Source organism: Choloepus didactylus, chromosome 17, assembly GCF_015220235.1.
Source record: "Choloepus didactylus isolate mChoDid1 chromosome 17, mChoDid1.pri, whole genome shotgun sequence".
Lineage (NCBI taxonomy): Eukaryota > Metazoa > Chordata > Mammalia > Pilosa > Megalonychidae > Choloepus > Choloepus didactylus.
The window spans coordinates 60,979,819-61,003,875 of NC_051323.1; the positions used below are offsets into that span (position 1 = coordinate 60,979,819).

General features: G+C 49.8%; 1 pseudogene; it reads right to left on the reverse strand.

Annotated features, from left to right (window-relative positions):
* Nucleotides 1-10,079: 10,079 nt before the first annotated feature.
* LOC119512122 lies at nt 10,080-21,767 on the reverse strand (annotated as a pseudogene).
* Nucleotides 21,768-24,057: the final 2,290 nt, after the last annotated feature.

The window sequence follows — 24,057 nt, forward strand, 5'->3', positions numbered from 1 at the left end:
TACCGCTCACCTTGGTTCTGCAAGCCAAAGTGCCGTCATAGCGTTCCTATACTTCCTGTGTATGTTTTCTTCTCCAAGACTTAATGGTGTAAAGCTGGGAAACATCAATAAATAGTTTGTATTTAATATTACGTGCTCACTGCACACAGTACTAGCAGGTCAGAAAAAGAATGTAATGGTCATCCATCGTCCCAACACCCAGAGAGAACATCATCAACAACTCGGTGTTTCGTGAGATGCCTTTAAAACTTGGCAATATATCCGCCTGGCTTTCCATGTCTATTAATATTCTTCCTCAGTGTTATTTTGAATGGATGCACAGTATTCTATTGTATGGATGGCACCAGAGTTTATTTAATGAATCCCCCAATGTTGACATTTGGCTCGTTCCCAAGTTGTTTTATGAACAACACGGAGATGAACATAACAAGGCTTGTTTTTTCTCACATGTCAAACAGGATGTCATCAGACTCTCAGCAGGAAGGCAGATGGGGGTCTGGGTGTAGTCACGGCTGTTAGGGCCAATGGCCCCTTTCCCAGTTGGCTGTATCAGGGTGCTAACATGCTTCGCTGCACCCAAGGGCTCCAGTTGGGTCCCTTTAGTGTACAAAGAAAGAGGAATATGCTGCAGCAATTGGGGAGGGCTGCTTGGAGGAGGTGGCTTTCAGCAGTGGGGCTGTTGGGTACAGTGGGAGCTCAGCTGAGTATAAGCCCGAGGGTGTTGTATGCGGGGGCATGGGTGCTGGGCAGGCCCCGGAGTCTTGAGATGTGGGCCTTCCTGGACCCCCTCTTGGCAATAGTCTCCCTCAGAAGGAAAGAAAAGAAGGCAGGAAAAAACATGGTGCTTCAAGAGGATGAAGAGAGAATGAATAAACTATTGCACCATCTACAGGGACAGTGACACTATTTATACTTTTTTCCCTTTACCCAACTCCAGCTTCTCTGTTTTTTGACTCTGTGCTCCTTCCCCTGCTTCCAAGTGACTGAACAAACTGGAATGTCTTCAACATAAATGTATTCCTCAGTGGTTCCCTCTGGAGGCAGGGGAGTGACTGGAAAGAGCACAGGGGATTTTTCTGGGGTGATGGAAACACTCTGTAATTTGATTGGAGTGTGGGTTAGCCATTTCACAAAACTCACTGAATGGTGTTCCTAAGATCTGTGCATTTCACTACACGTAATTGGTCCCCAATATTTCTTGTAAATAAATGCATTCTAGATTTGCAGACCAGCAAATGTTGTGCGAGTTAACATAAGTGGGATAAGGCAGAGTAGAGGGAACAAAAGGTGAAAGGAAGGGCTGTCCAGGTGCTGACCTCCCAGCAAGGGCCGTGAAGGAGGGGTCCCTGGCACAGCCCCAGGTCAGCCTGGAACAGCCACCGCATCTCTCAGATCCACAGCCCTGCCACATGATGAGATGATAAGACACATCATCAGCCCCACCTTGCAGGCTTGGGCTGTGGTGAGGGGTTAAGACCCTGTATGTAAAATCCCAGTGTGGCACCTGATGATGAGCAGGGAGTCAACCTCAGACCTACCAGAACTTTTCCGGGGAGATCTGCCAATGGCTTTGTGCAGCTGCGACCCACTGTGGCTTCCCCTGGGGGTGGGGTGGCAAAGCATTGAGTGGCCCCCAGAAAGAGGGGGAAGAATTTAGGGGCTGGGAATGCTACAAACTGCATCTTTCCAAGGGCAGGAGAAACCTCCATCCAGAGCTGCTGAGCTGTGCCTTTGCCGGGAGCTGGGGGCAGGGGATGTGGAGAAAAACGCTCCAAGGCAGCAAGGCAGGTGCCTGAGGTGTTGGCACTTGCAGCTAAAGCAGGTAGTCCTAGGATGCACAGGGAGGAAGAATTTTTCTCTTCCTGAGTCAATAAAAGGGAAGCATGACAATAGCTATGCCCAGAGCCCAGAGCAGGGCTGGTCAAATATTCTGCCTGCAGCCCATCCACCAACCCTTTACACCTTCACGTGGAAAGCGAACTTGGTTACAACAAAATACCAACCTAAAGCAAATTTTGGAGGGATCATATATACATATATGTATATCCATGTATATACACTCATCTGCTTTATCTTTAAGGTTATTCATATTTGAACAGCATGCCATGTGTCTTAAAGTCTAGTTATTGGAAATGTGGAGGCCAAAACTTGTGTTGATGTCACGCTGCATCCCTGCATGCTATAGGGTAAGCATGCAACCCTTTACAAACTAAATTGGTGATAACAAACCAACCACAAGTTATCATTAAAAACCAAGCAGAAAAGGAATTTAAAACCACGACCAGCTTGAGACAACACTGCTAGCCCTCTGATTATGGTGAGCCCTTCTAAACATGTGTGAGGGCTTCCCACCACTTCCGTGGGCACACGCCCAGTGGAGCCTGCAGGGTGGCCGGGCGTGGCTTGGCTGCCTTCCATCTCGGTGCAGCAGCGAGTTGGGGTCCGCAGTAAACCTGAGTAACTTCCTGAGGTCAGCTTAGGAGTTCCAAATTATAGCAAAATGCTTAATACCCTTTAGGTAGGTGTTTGTTGTAAAAATTAAAGTTTATAAAATTAAAGGGAGGATCAGTGAGTGACTTATCTGGAGAACCCGCTCAGCATTCCATAGGACTCGATTTTATATCCTGAGAACGTTTGACCCAGAGCATCAGAATTGCCTGGGCTGGTTATTGAAAATGCAGGTTCCTGGGCCCATTTCACAGAGATTCTGATTAAATGGGTCCAGAGTGGGGCCTGGGAATCTGCATTTTAAACACGCTCTGGAGGGTGCTGATGGAGGTGGCCCACAGAGAGGAGCTGATCAGGAACGCCGTGGAAGAAGGGGTGCCGCTCCACGCCAGGCGCTGGGAGTGTCTCCAGGGTGGAGGTCGCCTCCGGGAGATCAGGCTGGTTAATGCACCAGAGGCAAGGACAGGGAAGAGGCCCAGGCAAGGTGGGCTCCCCGCCGCATTGGAGAAATGTTTTGTTTGCTCCTTGAGTTGCGGCAGCTGAGAGGAAACTGACGACCTTTCAGAGGGGGCAGGGGGCTGAGGGATGAGGCACTTAGGGGCGAGGGCAGGGGTGCAGTGTGACGGGGAAGGGCCATGAAGAGGGCTGGCGGGACTCAAGAAGGTTGATAAGGGAAAGTAACACCTGCCGCCAACTAAGTGCCAAGGGCTTTACAGACGCCATCTCCTTTACCTCTCACAGCGACACCCTGGACGGGCAACCGCTTCCCTCTCTACAAGGAGACGGAGGCTCTGCAAGGTCAGCCAGCCTGGCCCACAGTCACCAGGCTGAAAGAGGTATGGAAGTCAGGATTTCCTTCCAGGATCATAGGCTTCCAAACCTCTTGTTCTTTCCCTTGTGCTTCTTAAGGTGAGTAATTGATGGGAAGCCACAATTTACATCTCTTCATTATTTCATCATTCACTCAACATTTATTGACCTGCTTCTAAGTGCCACGTGCAGAGCAGTAAACAAACAAACAGAAAGACTCTGTCCGCCTCCATATAACCTACAGTTCAATAGAAAACACAGATACTGAATAATCACACACATACTTAGAATTTTGCAAACAGTTGTAAGAACTAAAAGGAAAAATTTTAGGCTCTCTGAGAGAGAAAGCCAAGCGTCTTAGTTTAGACTGGGAGCTTCAGAAAAGGCCTCTGTGTGGGTGAGATGTTTAAGCTGAGACTCAAAGGATGCACAGGAGTTAGCCTAGACATGAGTGTGGGGGAGAAGGCTCTAGAATGGTGCTTTCCCAAACAAGTTTCTGTGATAACAGAAATACTCTGTGTTCTCAATGTGGTAATCTCTAGCCACATTTGACTACTGAGCACTGGAAATAGGACTGGTATGACTGAGGAACTGAATTTTAATTTTAATTTACTTTCAATTAAATGTATATTTAAAGAGCTAGTTGGGCTAGTGGCCACCATATGGGATGGCACAGATGTAGGACAAAGGGAATGTTTGTGCAAAGGCCTGAGCTGGACGAGGGCTTGAAGGCCTCCAGGAACCTAAAGTGTGGTTGGTGCAGGGGGAGGCCTGGGAGCAGGGCGAGGCCGGCAGGGGGCAGAGGTCAGAGTTCACAGGCATTGCAGCTTCATGGAGAGTTTTCACATTTTTCTGCAATGGGGAAATTGATGAGTTTGAGAAAAGGAATAACTTGGTCAATTTTGTGTTACGATGACTCTGCAGAAGGGAAGCCAAGGAGGAGGCCATTATTGTTTTCTTGGCAAGAGATCCTTGAGGCTCGGTTTAGGGTGGCAACTGGAAATGAAGAGAAGTGGATGGATTTGTGATATAATTTTCAGATCGAATCAACAGAACATCCAGTTTTAAAGAGACAGAATCCAGTTATCTAGAGCTGCATCATCTAATTTGGTAGCCACTAGACACTTATAGCTACTGAAATTTCAATTTTAATTAATTAAAATGGAATAGGAAATCTTGTTGCTCTGTTGCACTGGCCACATTTCAAGCACTGAATGGCCACATATGGCGACTAGCAACCACTACCGGACGGCGTAGCTTTGGTGAACATTTCCATCGTCATAGAAACTTCTACTGGATATTTATGGAGAGACTTAGAAAAGTATTTGAAAATAGATCTAGAAGAGATGAAAGAGGTCTTCCAGTCCGACACCCTCACTATAGAGATGGCGTGCCCGAGGACTTGCAGCTGATGTCACTAGAGCAGTCCCTGTGCCAAGTTCTCAGATGGCAGCCTTCTCCTCTCCACACACGTGCTAAATAGGAGACATGGAAGCACCAGCCTCCTGAAGGGCTTTGCTTCTTCGGGGAAAGGTCCTGCTTCAAAAGCGAACAGCAGAGCAGTTCTTGCTCCTCCCAAGCTCTTATCCAAGGGGCAGGGGAGTAGAAACAGGGGTGAAGGACACGCGGATGGTGTGATGATTCCAATTTGACAGAAGGGCTAGACTAAGGAGTAGGGAAAGGCTCCCAGAAGTCTCCAATCATTTAATATTTCCACAGCAGCCTGAAGAAGGAAGGGTGAGATAGGACAACAAAACACAATCACCATTACTGCTTCCAGCTGACAAGGCCCATCTCTGAACTCTCAGAGAACATGTCTTCAGTTTCCTTCTGCAGAAAACAAGCCATCACTTTCTGAAAACTACACGTCACACTATAAGCCTCATTTCATCATTCAGTTCTGACTCCGCTTAGCCTTTCCAATGAAAACCCCCCAAAAAAGGTTCCAAAGAAATGCCACCAGCTCACGCTTTACACACAAGGCTAGACCCAGGCAACCCTTGTCTCCAGAGAAGCAAAAAAGGAAAAAAAGAAAAAAAATCTGCCTTAGCAAAGTCTCCTGGTGACCTTGTAAATCTGGGAACAATGAAACAAGGTCACAGGAAGTAGATGAAGACAGAGAGAAGCCTTGTTTTCGTCACCTCTGGGTTTCTGGTTAAGGGCAGGCCTTAGCTTCAGTTGAGTCAAGTGGAAGAGGGTGGAGGAGGAAACTTCCAGAGGAGCAGGCTTGGGAAGGGGAGGAGTGCACAGTGGGGGGCCACAAAGCGTGCACGGGTACATGCCCTCCCACAGACAAATGTCACCGTGGGATGTGGATTTATCCACACATCCCCTTGCCCACTGAGGCCTCTCCACACTGTAGGGCTCAAGGTCCCAGGCCCACAAGAGAGCATCAGGCTCCGTCTCAGTGGTGGAAGTTCTCCAGAATTTCCCGTTGCCCCGTGTCTACTCGGAGAGTAGGCTGCTGGCCCAGGACCATGGCATATCCGTAAGTCATATCTCTCTGTCACTATTTGATTCCCATCCTGCTTATTAATAATGAATTAACATTTTAATGCAATAATAAGAACAGGTACTATTGGTTGAGCACTGCTGTGCCAGGCCCTGTGCTGCCTGCTTCGTGTGCGTTATCTCAATTACACCTCACGGTGGCCCGGGAGAATTATTGTTTGCCCACTTTGCCAGTGAAGAGAAGGAGGCTCAGAAGAGTTCCAGTACCTGCCCAGGGTCCAGGCACAAGTGAGCAGTGGAGCTGGAAACCAAACACAGCTGCCATACTCTTGACCTTCACGCCATCCCGCCTCACTGTAGTCTTTCAAACCTCATGAATACTTTTGTTTTTACTTCAGAGATTTAACTCACAATGAGCCGGTGGTGTGGCCATGGACCCTATTTTGCAGATAAGGAAATAGGCTCAGGTTGATGAGCTAGCTCACTCAAGTCACATATCGGGTGGGTGAGGAGCTGAGTCAGAAGTTGACTCCAGGTCAACTGACTCCTGTCTCTGTGCTCTTATCAGATGACATGCCAACCCACTGATCCAGAAACAACTCTGACCTACAAGCACAGACAGAGAGTGGTGTTTGAGCTGAGCATCTTCACCTGTCAGGTCCTGCAGGATTTCTGCCAGAAGTCATTCATTCTACCAGTTCCTTGTGGTGGCTGGAGCCCACAAGACTTGGAGCAGACTTCACCAAGGCAAGATACCTGAGAACCAGCTCTGTCATTGGTCCAGACCCAGAATGAGGGAGTGTGTGACGAATGGGGACAGTGAGGGCAAAGGTGGCAGCTGGGCTAGGGTGCCAGCACCCCACTTCCCACCAGAGAAGGCTCAGCTCTTCTTCCCAGCTGGTGTAATGGCGTTCTGGGCTGCCACATGGGAGGCTTGCAACGGCAATGGAGAAGACACCGGGAACATTCGGAAACTCCCTTCTCTGTACGTCCCTTCTTCAAGGGCAAGTTTGGCAATGCCATACTTTCCCTTTTAAGCTGAGACCTTTCCTAAATTAAATTCCCACCACATCTTGACCTCCCATTTCTGCGGCTCTCTCTTCCCTTTGCTTCTAGGCCATGCTTCTCTCCCACTTCTCCCCTGGACAAGGAGGAGAGGGGTGGTGCTGCTGGTGTCTGTCAGTCAGCTTGGTACCTGTCTTTCCTGGCTAAGAGCTACACTCTGTTCTAAGAGGCCCACCTGGGAGGTAGTGAGAGTTGAGCACACAACACGCCCTGTGTGCTGAGCACACAGCCACCTTGCTACACAACTTCAGGTGATAACTGCTGGGGCTGCCAATGTGGCATCAGGCAGGTTGTGTGCCCTCAAGAGTGCCCAGCCGAGGCAGTGAGTGATGAGGGGAGTGGACACAGAGACACCCAGCTGAGCTCTATTCACCAGGCAAAGGCTGTAACCACCCAGAGGTGTAATCGCACAGAGAGGCCCTGGGGGCTTGGGACAGCCAGGAGGGTAGAGGTAGCTTAAAGAGCAAGCATGATTGCTGTTCATAGTCAGCATTGTGGTTGATAATTTTATGTATTCCTAGAATACCACTTGGGACAGTATGGAAAGAGGCTGAGCTCTGGACTCAAGGCTTTGGGTTCAATCTAACTTCTCCCCTTACATGAGGTAGGACTTTTTGTTAAGTCCTTTGGCCTCACTTTATGGACCCCCAAATGCTTCCAAATACATTTTCTCATTGACCCTCCCAAAAATCCCTGAAAGGAAGGCAAAGCACGGCTTAGCATTCCCATTCAGCAGAGGAAAGGTTAAGTGGGCCACCAGGTCAGTGAGTGGTGGGAGAGGCGAGAACTCAGGCCTCCCCTTTCCATTCCAGCCCCTCCCGGACTGCGTGCACACACAGGGCTCAGGCCTGCACACAGCATTGCGATTTTTCAAAGCACATCCCCATTCCTTATCTTATGTGTCTCAAAACGAACCAGCTGGGCGAGACAGTGACTGTACTTATGGTGGGTTTTCTCTGGCACTTTGCTAATCCCTGAGGAGGGACACACCTAGAGAGGTGTGTGGCCAGAATCAGTCACTAATAGTGAACACAAGTCATTGACCATCTGCCTAATAATAAGCTCATAGTTTTGCCTAGTTCTTTGCAGTTTAAAATTCACAGCCAAATGTAACATCCCATTGGTGTTCTCCACACCCACCCGAGGGAGGGGTTGGTTCACGGGAGGGAGGGACTGCCCAGGGGAGAGTGTGAGTGGCCTGAGACCCCCAGCTGGCAGGCCCACTCGCAGCCCGGATGTGGGCATGCTGAGGCGGGGCCAGCACCAGCCCGACACCCCCTGCCCGGGTGTTTCATCTCCTGAGGGCTCCAGGAGGTGACCTCGGGCTTCTGAGAGAGGGGTGGGCGCATGGGAGTTGAGGGGACATTAACAGACTCCTGCCCTTGCTCTGATGAGGGCGGCTCCATTTCTCCATTTTAATCTGCTCTAATAATAATATTATTATTTTAAATTTTGGGTAGGTAAGGCATGCACAGTGAGCAAACTTCAAAATGGTGTATTTATTTTAGTATTTATTTTAACCAGTGCTTGTGTGGTGCTTACCTGGTGCCAGCTTTGCCGGCTGGGTTCCTGGGAAGCAGTAGCAGATAGAGAGGAGTGGACAGGGCCAGGGGATCACTCGGGAGTGCTCTGGAGATCAGGTCTGTGGGAGGGAGGGAGGGAGGAGGAAGCAGGAAACGAGACTGCGCTGGGGGGACAGTTGGGCCGCAATGCAGCCGGCTCCGTGGGGAGCTCAGACACTGGGATGGACCTTCCTTGAGCTTGTGAGTTGGGGCAAGAGCTCCGGGCTCCGGGCTCTTCTCCCCCCACGTCATTGGGATGCAGTCGCCCTGGGAAGCGAGTGTGACTTTGGGCGAGGCTGCTCTCTCCTAGGGAGGCCACCATGAAGAGGGCTGGCAGCTGGCAGCCCCCAGAGCCCCCGAGGGAACACACTCTTCAGTCCCGAAGGGGGCTCTGGGAGTTCACCTCAGCGTCCACCTCTTGGGCCATTCAGATCCACTTATAAGCTCAGGAATTGGCAGCTCCAGAATTCCGGTGGGTCTTTTTTCCTGGGGAAAATTTGTAAGAGGAAGTGAGAAAATCTCCGTCTCTCCTGCTGCACCTGGTCCCAGGGCCAGCTCTGATCGCCTGGTCTCCCTCCTCCACCCTCCATCCCAGGGCCCCCTCAGCCCCCGCCAGCACCTCCCCGGGTCTCAGTGCTCAGCAGACCCAGACAGGCCTCCGTCCCGCGGTGCCTGAGCCCTGACGCTGCTCACCTCAGGCCGTGACTGCTAAATCGGGCCAAGGGCACCAAGAGACACCCAACTCAGTTGCCCGGGTTGTCCTCGCTGCCCCCAGTGAGTACCAGCAGCTCCCCCCACTCCTGCTGACCGGGGTGGGGGGTCCTCTTCCTGCCTGCTGGCCCCTTGGCACAAGGAACCTGATGCACCCAGGGGCAGCTGTAGCTGAGTTCAGTGGGACTCTCGCTGTGATTTCTGGCAGAAGTTTCTCTTTAGGAAATTAGGATCTCTAAACCCACAGGGCCCAGAGATGCAGGGATGGGAAGCAAAAATCCCCACAGGGGAAACTGAGAGTGATGGGAAGTGGGGCTTCTACCCCTTGTTTCCCAGACCTGTGTGTTCCACCCACTGGGGACACAGTGGCTTAAAGGGGGGCCTGGGATGCCCACAACTCAAGAGCGTTCACAGAGCAAGGAGCACCAGTCGCTTGACCTAATGCCATTCTCCACTCACCTCAAATATTTCGGGAAAGCCCCCTCTGGGAGCAGAGTGGACAGTCCCTAAGTAGGACTCCAAGGTCATTTTGCATTCAGGGAGGATGCAGGGTGTCCTCCCTGCTCAGGGGACATTCAGCTGAAACCTTCTCCATGGCTGACACAGCCACCTACCTCTGCTTCCATAGCCGCCAACCTCTGTGTCTCCCCACCTCCCTCCCTTTCTTTGTCTCATTCTCTCTCTCTCTCTCTCTCTCTCTTTCACAGACACACACACACACTCATACACACACACACTCATGCACACACACACCAGCAGAAACCTTCCTTTGTGCCTTAGCCCTCTCCAGGAGTGGCTCTCTCCTAGGCACCGCCAGGCCATTCCTGGGAGTAACGAAGATGCAAGGGCCTGACAGTGAGAGTCGAGAAAAAGCCACCAGAGAAGAAAATGCAACAAGCCCCAGTGGATGAAAACAACACACTTTTCTCCATTTCTATTTTATTAGACTTTTTGGCTACAAGGAAAAACACAAGAGGTCTTAGCTGGGTTTCTTTCTAGGAAGAACCAGCAGGCCTCCTGCATGATTTTTTCTCAGAACTTCCAGGTTCCAGAGACACCTCTGCTGCCAGCTGTCCTCAGCACAGCCTCGTGGAGCAGGCCGTCCCGGGCTCCCGCTGGAGATGCCTCAGCCTCAGCTTTGCCCTCCGAGGGGCTGCTCCGGCCTGTCTCAGAACCAGCGGCCCCACCCACAGGGTCTGGGGAGTAAGGTGCCCTGTCACGGGGTCCAGGTATTTTTGACCACTGAGTGTTGATGGGACCTAAAATGGGGCAGGGGCAGCGGGGACTCTGTGGTTATTTTTTCTCTTCCTGGACAGTCATCTGGCCAGGAATTCCAGGCTGTGTGTATTTACAGAAGGCCACAGGGGGTCCCGAGAGAGGAATGTGACACACTGACCTCCTTTCTGGCAAGGCCCGGGAGCCCGGGGGCCTCTCCTTCCACTCCTCCCAGTCTGTTGCCCCTGACACTGCCCAGGGCGGGTCACCCGGCTATGCAAGGGAAGTCGGGGGGCTTGGCAGCAGGGCCTCTCACAAGCCCTGGCTTCTAACCTGGGTGTCACCCACACCTGTGCCCCTTCCCAACTGGCACATATTTCTAGAATGTCTCCTGTGGCATGGCTATACTCTCCCCAAGCTGGAGAAACTCCAAAACTCTGGGCCCCATTAGGAGGGAACTGAGAAGCAGACGCCAGCGCGGTCCCTGGCACAGAAGCATCCAATGAACAGTTATACATGAACGAATATCCCGGGCTGATAGGGGTAGCCGGTTGCCAACTGAGCCTCTTTTCATTCAAGCCCCACCCGTAGCCCCATGACTTCCCATCCTGAGCTTCCCCAGGCCACATGGCAGCCCCCAAAGTAAGGAAATGTGAAGGGGTCTTGGAAACAGACCTGCACCTGATGGACCTGCACCTCCCTCCCCACCAGCCCCAGGCCTGCTGGATATTTTTGTAGGGTGCCCACCGTGGTTTTCCCTTACCCAGTGATCCAGGTGTGAAAAGGATAGAAAGCAGCCGTCGGGAACCGCTGGTTTAATTACAGCTCTTCAGAGCAGCCATGTCTGGAAAGCTCCTAATGGCAGGTCGGTTTGTGGAATAAGAGCAGATATCGTGAGCTCAAATAGGCAGGTGCCAGGCCAGTGGGCCAGCCAGCCAGGGCCGACCCCTGAAGCTTGGGGGACTTTCCTCCAAGGCGGGGGCTTGTATTCAGCCCCCACGGGTTATCAAATACCGTTCCTTGCTGGGGACACAGCAGTGGGGCAGTAAACACTCCGTCTTCATGGAACTTTTGTTCTCCATTGCCCTTCAGCTGGTGCCCATGCCACTGGAGCAGGGGAGGGCTCTATGGCCGTGGCATCTCCTCCAGTGGTGGCCTCTGATGACTCCTAAGAAGGAGCGTGGTCCCGTTAGCATTCCTGAAGGCAGATCTTGGCAGCCCCTATATGGCCTCTGGGGTAGCTGGCTGGGTGGCTTCTAGGTCCAGCCCTGGATGATCATTTCCGAGACCATGTGTTAGTGGGGTTTATCTGTAAGGACAGGCTGTTATTTCAGATATGCTCAGGAGTATGGGAGGAAAGTAATGGACAATCGGGACCATTTCCCAGGAATTTGCGTGAGAATGAACCGACCGTTGTATCTGCCTGTGCATCTGTGTATGAGCTGCTCCGTGACCACGGACACTGGTATGTGACCTGTTCCGTGACCATGCATCAAGACCAAGGTGTCGGTCACAGCTCACGTTGCTAGCCATGCTCCAGCCTGTCTAGCTCTTCTTGCCCCACCGTCCACCATGGGCCTGCGTGAAGCAGCCACCTCCTCAACACGGCCTGTTGTGGGCACCCTGACTTCCTTCACCCCACTGGCATTGCTTTCCCCTCCTAATACCCTTCCTCCTAAACCCACGGGTCTGGTGTGGCTGAGCAGGGAAGAACTATGTAATGAGAACATGTTTAGCAGCGAAAAGTTTCAGACTGGACACTTAAGCACCGAATGACCAGGCTACTGAGAGCTTTCCTCTTTGAGTACCATCTCAGTTTACCATCCTGCTTTCCTCCTTTGCCTGTTTTTATTTAAAGCAGATATTGAGGGTTGACTCTGGGTCAGGGACCATGCTTAAATGACATTTCATTTAATCCTCAAAACAGTCTTGTGAAGAAGCATTATTAGGCCTTATTTTACAGATGAGGGAATTCACACTTAGCCAGGAAGGGAGATTGCACAGCATCCCTCAGCTGCTTACAGGATTTGGCTCCCAGGGTCTGACCCTCAAAGACGCTGCTCCTAACCGCTGTGCTGTACGGACCCTCCACGCCAGGCTGATACTGCATCATGTTGTTCTCAATGAGTCTCGGCTGAGGGTCTTCCTTGAACCTGTCATTCAAATTAATCCAGGAGAGTGACCGATTTCCTCTTGTCTCTTGCTTACAAGACCTGGGTCCTGGCTTCTCCATGCCTGAGGGTGAAATCCGCCCCGTCCTGTAGCCCAGCAATCCCATGGGGGTTGCTTGCCACTCTTCGGTCCACCCTCCTAGATGCCCCCAGAGGGGACCACAGATGAGGGGGAGTGCAGTGCCCACAAACACCCATGCAGTCGTGCTCCACTGTGCTCTCTCTGTGTGGCCTTGGGCAAACCACTAACTCTTTAAGCCTCAGGTGCCCTAGTCTGTGAAATAGAGGTAAAACAGGAGCCTACTTCGCAGTGTTGATGGGGGATTGCATGAGAGACCTCAGGAGGCATTTAGCAGAATGTCGACACATTAGAAGCACTCAACAGTTACTATCTATCCCAGATCCACACTCTTTTATCTGCAATTCTGGAATCCAAAAAGCTCTTAAAACTGTACAGTGGCTGTCAAAACTCATGTGGCAGCGAAACCCATCCTGACATAAAACCCAACATAGTTTTGATTTTTCTCAGTTCATGTGAATATGGTGCCGTTCACTACAGGATATTTCCCAGGTGCCTCTCTGGCCCCGCTGGGGTGTCACATGACACATCGCACAGGGACCACACCACCCTTAAAAAGTCTGAAAACTCCTGAATTCCAAAACACACCTAGTTCCCAGTGTTTAGGATACGGGGTTGTGAGCCTGCATTACTCTTAGGAGCAGAGTTTACTACGACCCCTGGTTGAGTTACAGTAGCAGCGACAGTCAACTCAGGAACACTAAGAACCAAAACCCTGGAAGAAATGGAAGAAGTGAGCTGGTGGGCACCACTGAGGCCCGGAATAAGAACCCCAAAGCTGGGGCTGTTAACCTAAGGCCAGCTGGTCCCTGGAGAAAAGGGCCTTCAAGGATGGGGAAGCTTAAATCAGGAGAGGAAAAGCGGGGCCGAGGATGGAGTGGAGGACTTTGGGATTCAGTTCAAATTTCACATTTACTGGTTATGATTAACTAGCTTGGGCGATTGGCCAAACTCTCCTGAGCCTTTGTTTCCTCATCTCTAACATGGACGTAGCTCTCTCTCTCTCTAGCAAGAGTTGTTATAAATATAAAATAAAATAGTACATGTAAAGTGCTAGCAGAACCTCCTTTCTTCTTTTGGTAGCTTAAGTCCTTCCAGTTTGGCTCTCAGAATATTCAAGAAGCCTGTTGACTACAGACTGGGTATCTTAAATCAGGAGGGAAAACAACAATGATGACCATTCAACCAACCAATGCTCCAAACAGGTAACTCCTACCCCATTGCAACATTTGAGGACTCGCTCCCGTCCAGCTCCTTCCATGCCTCTAGTGAAGCCACACCCTCCAGCCAGCAGTGGGCTGGGGAAGCCAGACTGACAGCCCAGGAGACCTTTGCCCTCAAGTCAGAGATGTTTGTTCCCTGGAGCCCTCATTTTATCTTCTTAGGACCTCTTGTCCTGTTGTAACACACAGCCCCACCCCATGGGGAGTTTCCCTATGAGTGGCGATTGTCCATTGTTCAGATCCTTCTCAGGTCAATTGGGTCATACAAATACCCAAAACCATATAAATCCTACATATCAACTAGGGGACAGGTTAAGGGGAAATGAAAAACAAAAGGGAGTAGAGGTTATCACCCATAGAAATGCAGGGCAAGAGAAGGCTGCGCCATGTTGAATGCAGGAGAAAAAGTGGAAGAAATTCATGGGAGCGGAGTTCACATCAGAGTCTACTCTACAAGGCGGGGCTCAGGAAAACTGTCCTAATTCTGAAGGAAAGCACTCCTCACCCCAATATGGAACATCTGGTATACCATCTGGCACATACAAAGGTTGTGAGACATAGAAGGTATTATTGGTGGTAGCATTCTCGTCATCACTGTCGTCGTCGTCGTCATCATCATCGCCTGCCTTAATAGTGCTGTCGGGTTCAGGAAGATCATCTCTCTGAGAAACTGGGATTGGAAAGAGCACACAGACTCCAGTGGCAGCAGGGAGAACAGCCTGGCTGAGGCAGAGAGAAGATTCAGAGACTGGAAGGTTTTAAACATCAAATTGAGCCTTTATCTACAGTCACTGGGCTGCTGTTGGGCATTGTTGAGAGAGCAAACACGATTTTAAATAGTCTGAAAGGAGCCTGGCAGGAATAAGAAGGAAGAGATGGATCTTGACATTTTGAGGTTGACTTTGAAGATGTGGCCAAGTCCAAGACTTAAATATCTGAAAGATATTTAAGAGGTTAGTTTCTGAATTTCAATTATTGGTGACCCATGACACGGGCATCAGTGGGCAGAAGAGGCTAAAGATCAGATTGCCCCATCTTGGGGGAGCAGTTCCAATTCATCTCAAATGGCTTGTAATGGGGAGCACCTAGTGGAAAACATCCTATGTTTGGAGTCAGAAGACTGATGTTTAAGCGGCGGCTCTGCAGTGGCTGGGTAGTCTCTGAAAATCAGTGTCCTCATCTCTCAAGAGATGGGATGACTATTGGTGGGATGATCTTCTTCATAGAGCTGTTAAAAGGCCAAAGGAGCTGTTATAGGTGGAGCCGCTTCTCAAGCTGCCAAGGATCCCACTTCTGTGCTATGACTTAAATTCCCTTGTTAGAAGACCTATGAGGTGATGTCTCTCACTCACTATCAGTTGACTTTTTTTGTGTGTTAGTTCAGTGTTTTACTTGCAAGCATTAGAAAATGGAGATCTCTCAGAAGGCTACTGGGTAGCCCACAGAATTGGAGGAGAGATGAATTATCAGGCTCAAAAGAGCTCTTTGAACTGTTTCTCCAGAAGCAAACTGGCTGGCACTGCTGAGCCAAGGGCTCTGGAGCTACTCTAGAAGCAGAGCACAAGTTGGGGTGACCACTGATTTGGGGTGAAGGTTGGGCCTGGCACCTGCACCCCTACAAGGTGCCATCTTCATACACCAAGCGTGATGCATGAGGTCCAACTGCCCAGGCCTGAGAGGTTTAGACCAAATCGCATCTAGCCAGTAAAAATATCCAGGCTCCAGGGAACCCACAGAGAAAGCGTTTCCAAAGCCAGCCAAGGACTTCAGTGTACGGAGGAAATTATTAATCACACCCTGTGATTCTTCCTGGTATGAGCTGTCTTTACACTTTAAAAATAAATGGGAACAGAGGCCCCCCAGGCCCTCCTTTCTTTAATGATCCATCTTGGAAGTAGTTGGTAACTCTGCTCCCTGTGCCCCTCAGCGTAGGCTGCCCTGCACCCTAGAAAAACAGGAATTTCTTATCAAATCAACAGGAAATCCTATTTTTACTTGATGTTAGAACTGAAAATACCACAGGGAGAGAGGCACTCCCATATCCAAGCCATGTCCTAAATTTATCCCCAAGTGAAGCTCTTGTCTCCCAAACTGTTCCTCCCTCTGAGACCAGTGCCAGATGCCAGGGTGAGACAAAGAGCTTTGACACCCAAAGAATTTGTATGTTTTTCAAACGCCGGTTAGCAGGGCTGTCACAAGCATAACTCATGGCAAGTCCTGGCTGGGCCTAGGAAGTTGATTAGAGTCATTCCCCAGAAGCTGAAACAGCTAAAAGTAGCAGCACACTAAAGCTCCCCAAGCAGCCATTGCCAGGTTTTAAATTGGAAGTGAGGATGAGGTGGGGGTGGGGATGGGCTTATTCAAGAGCCACCTGGAGAATGGCATGGATTTTCCGTGAGACATCAGCCTCAGGGACATCAGGGAAGGGAAGCCAAGGTTTATTGGGCGTGGACTGTGTGCCAAGCACTTCCTAGCAGGGGTCAGACCATTTGACCTCCCAGCAGCTGTCGCGGTAGAATCTATCATCAGCATCATCAGCGTCACCCCCATTTTCCAGGGGAGAGAGCAGAGGCTCAGGGAGGTTGCTGCAATTGAGGCCCAGGGCAACTTGCTTCCAGAGCTCATGCTCCTTCCTCTTTACCACATCAGACTGCAGGTCACTGGCAGAGCTAATGGATCCAGTGGCAGCATCCAGGACTTGTTCCTTCTGGAAAGAGCATCTGCCTGTTTAGCAGGGCAGCCGCCTGTGCTCAGCTTTAACAGTAGCACAAATAATTGCCTCGGAGAGCGATCACGAATCCCTCAGTGCCCAGCTTGCTTGAACTTTCAAGTTGCATGACTCCTGTCGACTCTGCTGATAGACCCTTAGCCTATTGTCTACTGATTAGTGTCAACTGATACTTTATTTTCTTGCTGAATGTTGTTTTCCAGTGGTAGAGGCCTGGAGGCCAGGACACCTGGGCTTTTTAGCCTGAGCTCTGAAGCTGGGGTCTTTATGTAATTCATGTCTCAGGGCCTCAGTTTCCTCATCTGTACAAATAACATGTTTGGACTAGATCTGCGCTGTCCGGTACTGAAGTCACTGGCCATGGGGGGTCTCTTGAGCACTTGAAATGTGGCTAGTCTGTGTGAGATGTGCTCTATGTGTAAAATACATGCTGGGTTTCCAAGTCTTCAATGGAAAAAAGAACATGAACTATCTTATTAACAACTTTTATGTTGATTACATGTTGAAAATGATCCTAGTTTGGATATATTAGGTTAAATAAAATATATCATTAAAATTATTTCACCTGCCTGTATCTTTTTACTTCTTTTAATGTGGCTGCTAGAATATTTAAAAAGACATTTGTGGTTCATATCATATTTCTACTGGTCAGGCTGCACTAGATGTCCCGGGTTCCTTTCCGTTTGTGGTCTGGTCCTTTAACTTGCCTGGTGAGGTGGGGGCTTCGGGGAGGCTCTGGGTGGATTCAGGGGGCTCTCGCCCTGGCTCCTCCTCACTCATGTGCTCTGATGCCTTTCTCAGAGCTGGCCCGACGATCACGGGGAAGCCCACACCTGCCAGCGTCCTTGTGAGTGTGCACCTGCGGGAAAGGGGCTGCCTTAGGTCCTAGCTGCCGTCAGTGAATGCCTCAGACCCCTGTCCCCTCTGCCCCCAGATATGAGGAAGGGGCCACCCATACCCTCTGATCCTTCTCACCGTGGGGTTTACCACCCTCATAGGGGAGCCAGGCATTTGGCTAATGGCTGAGGGCCTGCCTCAACTTTCAGCACTCGATCTCAGGGTGAGAGATGGTCTGCCATGATTTAAAGCCATGATAAGTTTCTTAAGTTCTTAAGAACTGGCTCTTTTCATGCAGACACAGTCTAAAGAAAGATCGAAAGACAAAGAAAACAAATTAGAGTGTGTCCTAGACAGAAAGCTGGTGAGTCTGGTTAAAAGGCTGGCAGCTGTGAGAATACGCAAGAATTGGGGTGTGATAACAAACAAACAAGCTCATGCTTCTCGTTGTATGGTGCACACTTTGTCGCCAAAGACAGGGTACTTGTGAGGTCAGTTAAGGGCTTTGAATGTTAATCAAGTCGGCAATGGTTCAGGGCACAGCCAGGGTGGATGAAAGTCAAGCATGAGCTCAGACATCTGTGTGCAGTAGAATGAGGAACCCAGAGGAGGGAAGGATGGGTGACGAGTGGGTCAGGGCACTCTACCCAGCCTTGACTGGGCCCAGAGGAGGCAGCTTTGGTTGTCCCACAGGGAAGATGGACACACCAGTGAGACTGACAGTTGATCATGAAGCTTGTCTTGAGTGCCTACTCAAGGATCCTACAGAAGAACGTCATGGGAGATGCACTGGACTGGACGGTAGGAAGACGTGGCTCTAGACTTGAGCCAGCTCCGAACCATGCAACCTTGGGCAAGTCATTTCACCTCTTCTAACCTCAGTTTCCTCACCTGTAAAGCAGGGGATGGGGCTACATGGTCTCTTAGGATGCATATTGTATTATTTGGGATAAGCTGGATTTTGCAGGGATAACAAACAACCCCCAAATCTCAGTGGCTTAAGAAGCAAAAGCTTATTTCTTTCTCACAGTATAAACATATGTCAGGTTTGCAGGGACAGAGACTGATGGAGGCTCCACCTTGACACATGTTTCATGGGATGAAAATGTGGCAAATCATACACTGGCTTTTCAAACTTCTGATCATAAATGACTCTCATCAGTTCCACTTACATTTAACTGGCCAAAGCAAGTCTCGGAAGCAGAGGAGGCTGGGAAATTCACCACAGGAACAGTACAGAGCGCTGCGGCGGGTCAGGGGAGGGTGGGAACGTGTGGCTGAGCAGACTTCACGAGAAGACTTTCTGGAGGAGAAACAGTCCCCGAGGCAGCAGCTGCGTGTGGAAAGGGTGGCAGGAACAGAAGCAGGAGGGCAGCAAAGAACCAGGACTGCTAACATGATGGGGAGCTGCTTAGTCTGGCTCGAGTGTAGTTGCACATGGCGGGGGGTGGGGGATGGTGGTACATAAGAGGCCAGTTGACACGGGGCCTTGAATGCCAGGAGGAGGGGTGTCTGCCTTATTTGCTTGGCACAGACATTTCCAAGCAGGTTGTGACCTTGTTAGGCAGTGTGTGGACTGCACTGGCTGCTCCAGAGAAGGGGTGATGAGAAGAGAATAGGGTGGGAGAGGCCGTGGCTATCTTTTGGGCTGGAGGTAATGAGGCCTTGAGATCCTGAGGCTTTACTCCAGGATGGGAGCAGCAGGGGAACGAGGACAAGTGAGGAAGGTTACCTGGGAAAGAGGCCAGCGCAGGTGTGGGCACCTTAGACAAATGGCTTAAATCTGGTGGCAGGTTGATGGTGTTGGAGGAGGAAGAGGGAGGGGTCATAAGTAGGCATTCCGATGACTGGAAAAAAGGGGTGCCGTCTGCAGAAAGAAGGAAGCCAGGAGGAGGGCTTGCTTGGAGTGCGGGAGTGAGGCAGGTGAGCTCTGTTCTAGGGAGAGCGAGTGAGTCTGGTTCTTTCCTCTGGGCTGCGGGTGCTGAGGGTGCTGAGGGTGCTGAGGTTGAAGCAGTCCTTTTGGGGGTGAAATTTCAAGCCAATGTCCCCAGAGCCCCCAAAGAGGCCATGAGAGGGCCCTTGGGTTGTCCCGCAGTGCTCTGAGCAGGTGCATTCGGTGGCTTCGGTGTCCCTAAGGGGCAGCGGGGATGTGTTGAGGGCTTGCCTGGCATGGCCCCAAGAGGTCTGTGCTCCTCAGGGCACCTGGGGCCCTCTTGGGTGGGGACAGGTGTGGCTCTGCCACTCTCGTGGCCTGAGGGCCTGTGAGGGCTCCTCCTGAACCCCCAGGTGAGAGGCAGTACCCGTGAAGCAAAGACCCACCTGCCTGTTTCTGGAGTCACAGTCAAAGGCGTGGGCAAAGCGTTCAGTGTCAAACAAAGGGGAGACACCCACCCCCACGCCCCATCAGCGCTCAGTCTCTCTATTAGGATTGTTTGCCACCCTCCTGCTCTCCATTCTGACTGACACTTTGCTCCTCAGAGACAGGGAGGAGAAGCAACATTAACAACTTATCAACTCTAACTCTGAGGCCCTCCCTTGTGTGGCTTTAAAGAAATCTATCTCCACTGGGAAAAGATGGAAATCCCCCCATTCCCAGGCTCTCAGAGCTTGCAGAATGGCCCTCTGACGTCTCAACTTTCTTTCTGGAGAAGGCTCGATTGCCGACTCATTCTGTGCATTTTGACCAGATCTCAACGTGCATTTCATAAGCTTCTACAACCCTCCTGAATTAATCTAGAAAAATATGTTGACACGCCACCTTAGCCCCTGCTGCTTACAATCCTCCTTCAGACCCCAAATATGGTTATTTAAAGTAATAATGAAAAGCAAAACAGGAAAGTCTTATCCATTTTGGCAGGAAATGTTGAGCTGCGTGGAAAGTGCAGCTTGGGGGGTCGCTCCCTCCAGGAACTGTTTGGAAATGATTTATGGTCCAAGATGGGGCCAGGCCTTCCTCAAGTCTAGGGTTGGAAGAGGGAGGGAGAGGCTGGGCCCTAGGAAGCAGGATCTGCATTATCTTGGAATGTACATTTCTATTGATAACATAGTCATTGTCTCCACTAATAAGTAATGGTCCTGTTTTTGTCTTTCCCTGGAATAGAAAGTACCAAATTTAGTGGAATAAAAGATGTTCCATTTCAGATTTGAGAAGTTTAATTCTTTAGCAGGTATTATTTTACATGAGGTTCTAGGTGATGGAACTTAGGGGGAAAGACTCACATTTATGGAGGCTGTGATAGACCCTTTACATGTGTCGTGCTATCTTCCCTAATTGTAAGCACTGTTTTCTCCAACTGACAGATGTGGAAGCTGAGGCTTGCTGTGGTTCAGACATAACTAGCAGCGTAACTTTTTTCTTTTTTTTTTTTTTTGCAAGAAGGGACGATCCCATCATGCCTCTGTGGGAACCAGCGTGGGGCCTTCTCTTTGCTGATGCTGTGTTGGCCCCAGTGAAACCTGCCCTGCATTTCTTGTCTGCAGAATCCTGGCCCGCCCAGCCCCACGGGGAGGTCCAGGCTGCCGATACCAATGCTTGGGTCATATTTGATCCCCAGATCAATATGCTCCTGGGTCCACAGAACCAGCATTTCCAGGATGTGAGGAGCTATTTTTTCTAAAATTGTATTCCTGTACCTCTAGCTCTTTCTCCGAGGTCTGTGCCTTGACCCCACAGACTGTGCAGCAGATGACAATCCTTTCAGTTCTCCTAATGCCAAAGAATCTGACGGTGCCTCTAGTTGGAGAACACGGGGCTCTGGCTGTGAGCTGCTCTGACACCACGGCTGCCGCGGTCAGTCTGTCTGCACTCAAACCCACGCAGACTCCAGGCAGGGCTTGCGGATGTGAAGTTCCTGCATGGGGTTCTCCTTTTCACCCCGATCCTGCGCTGTGAGCTTCAATAAAGCTCTCTTTATTGAAAGAATATTTATTGAATATTGTCTGTTGAAATAATGTTTACAGTAGGCTCTGAGTTACATGAGGGCTGAGGCACTGTCATCTCAGCACTTACCACTGAATGTTGGAGCTGCCTGATAAATGTTTCTTGAATGAGAGAAAGAAGGTGCATGTATTAGGAAGGGATTTTTTATCATCTGAGGTTTGCTGCACCATCATGTGACAAGGCCTCTTTCTTCGGGTCCCCATGAGGCCTTCTGATTATTTCTAGTATACCCTTGCCAAAGATAACAGACCTGGATAAAATACTGAGATTGTTGGTTGTTACCAAGGGCTAATCTCAGTCCCTCTTTCTCTCTTTGTTTCTCCTTGGGCTTTATGTCTTCATGTTGGGTCCCTGGCTGTCACCCCTGCATTTCTTACTGCACATTTACCTTGGAATCTGAATCAGGACAAGGCTAGTGCTGAACGTGGTCTGAAGTGCATCTCGAGCTGAGGATTCATGGGTGGAAGATCCATCCCAAGCCTGCACTGGGCACCCACTCCCCGTTCTCCCATCACCTTGAAACGCATGATTGGGAATCAAAAGATCTCATGCCCATTTTACAGATGAGGTTAAATTACCTACCCAGAATCCCAAGGCTAACAGCAGAGTCAGCTGCAATTCTTTGGGTCCCAGGGCTCTTTCCAAAATGTTCTGTTTGCTTCTCACTCATGACAGGAATGAAGGGGAGATGCTCATAAGCTTTGGAGCTTTCCTAAAGTCTAGGAAAAGATACACTAAAAAGGAACCATGTAACTAAACGCTCCTGTGAAATCACTGTTACAAGAAGCAGCAAGCCCGGGATGTGAGAGCAGAGGTAGAGGGTGAGTGAGGTGGGCACTGGGTAAGATGAAGAGTCAAGGAAGGATTTGAAAGTTCAGGTTCCACAGGGTAGCCAGACTCAAGGTGAGAAGACTGGGGGACACTCGAGGAGGCCAGGCCTGTGCACACACTGCAGACCTGAGGCCTTCCTCCCCAGGGGCCCGGGACCCCTTCTGAGAGCTTGGGGTTTTCAGAAAATGGCTATCCAGGGAATTGGTAGCTAACCACAAACTGATGATAACTGGATATATTAGCACCTGCCATGAAGGGAGAGAAATGAAACAGAAGAGGGTGCTTGGGGATTCTAGGAGGAGAGGCAAGTTCTGAGGATTTCTGAGGACAGAGTTTAAGAGACTTTGCAGTTTTTGGAGAATGTTTTGATCTGAAGCAGAGGGCCTGGCCTGGGGCCTGGGCCTTTCAGGAACTTTATTTGTCAGGGGCTGAGAACTAACAGGTGATAGCTCTGACCTTGAGCAGGAGGGCAGCGGCTGGAAGGGCAGTGACCAGAAAGCTCCAGATTGCTGGCGTGAGCTGACCAAGAGCAGGAAAAGGACCAAGACTTCAGCCCTGTGCCAAGCTAACTGAGCCATTGAGAACGCATTTCTGTAATTTATTAATCCATATGCCATATGTGTGCCAAGATACCACTCAATGGAGTAAAAATTTGTGTATAGAAAATATCTATCCTCCTTTCCCAAGCTAACCTTTCTACTTCCTCTAAGATCCCATAATTATCTCGCTCCATCCACCCGTTCCATTTGCATATTTTAGGATGATCAGAATCCCAGTTTGCCTGGTACTCTGCCAGTTTTAGCAGGAAGGTCCAGCATCCCAGGAAACCTCTCGGTTATGGGCAAACTAGGGTGTCAGTCACCCTAAAGGTACTTTCCTCTATGTGCTCCTTCTTGATTTGCAAATATGCCATGTCCCTCCTTCTTAAACAATTCTACTCGAGCTCCTATTTCATTCTTTTTCATCCATGACTTGGTAAACTTCCTCCAAATGTAGTCCATGCTATCACTGTCTGTGTCACTTCACCTTCCAGAGGATTCCTGAACCTTCCCCCATCAAACCTCACAAAACCCTCATTCTTGACAACTTTTCCATAGCATTTGGCACCAGTGGATGCTGGGATCACATTTCCTCCTCCTGGCTCTGAAGCAACTGTTTCTCTGTCTCACGTTTAAGGAGTGAGAACACCCTCTGCTCTCCGTCCATCAGGGACACCCCTCAACACCCACGTCCTGATCCTGTGCTCTCACTAACCTGCCCACACACCTGCAAGTGTCAGGTGGGTGATGCCATCCAGCAGGAAGACTGAATAGGGGCGGAGTGAGCTAGAGAGAATGTGCTCAGTCCAAGGAGGTTTTAACTTTAGCAGCTTTTCAAGAGTTGGTCACCTTGGTTTGAGTGCACAACTTTTGGGGTTCAGCTCCTATATGAAATAAATTTACAGGAGGCCACGCGCTCCAGCCTAGGAATGGAGCATTTCCACTTGAAGCCACAGAGGTAAATCTGGATATACCTTCAGCAAGAATTAACCTCTTAAAACTTTTGGGGATATCCTATCCTTGCTTTTGGAGAAGAGTTCTTGGTCTTAGACTGGTAAAAAAAAAAAATCTCATTGTCTCCTCATATGATTTTGCTTCTATCCCCAGTAGGTTATCAACAAGTTTTGAGCCATGAGGCTCTTACAGGGCAGTCATGACCTTGATAAGAACAGGTGAGGACCACAAGCATTATTAATGTGGTAAAATATCCTCCTTGCCAATAAAAGTCTTTTCACTCATCACAGGCTCATTCATTTTTCCATTGCAGTTAAGAGGCAGAGAGTGACAATATTGCACACATGAGGGTCAGCAACTGCTGAGCAGATAAATCACAAGTAATTTCAGACATGCAACAAGGCCAATGGCTTGAATATTTAACTATTTTTAGACTTTTACAGTGTCACAAATGTAGACACTATAAATTCTGTAAAGAATAATTTGTCTATTC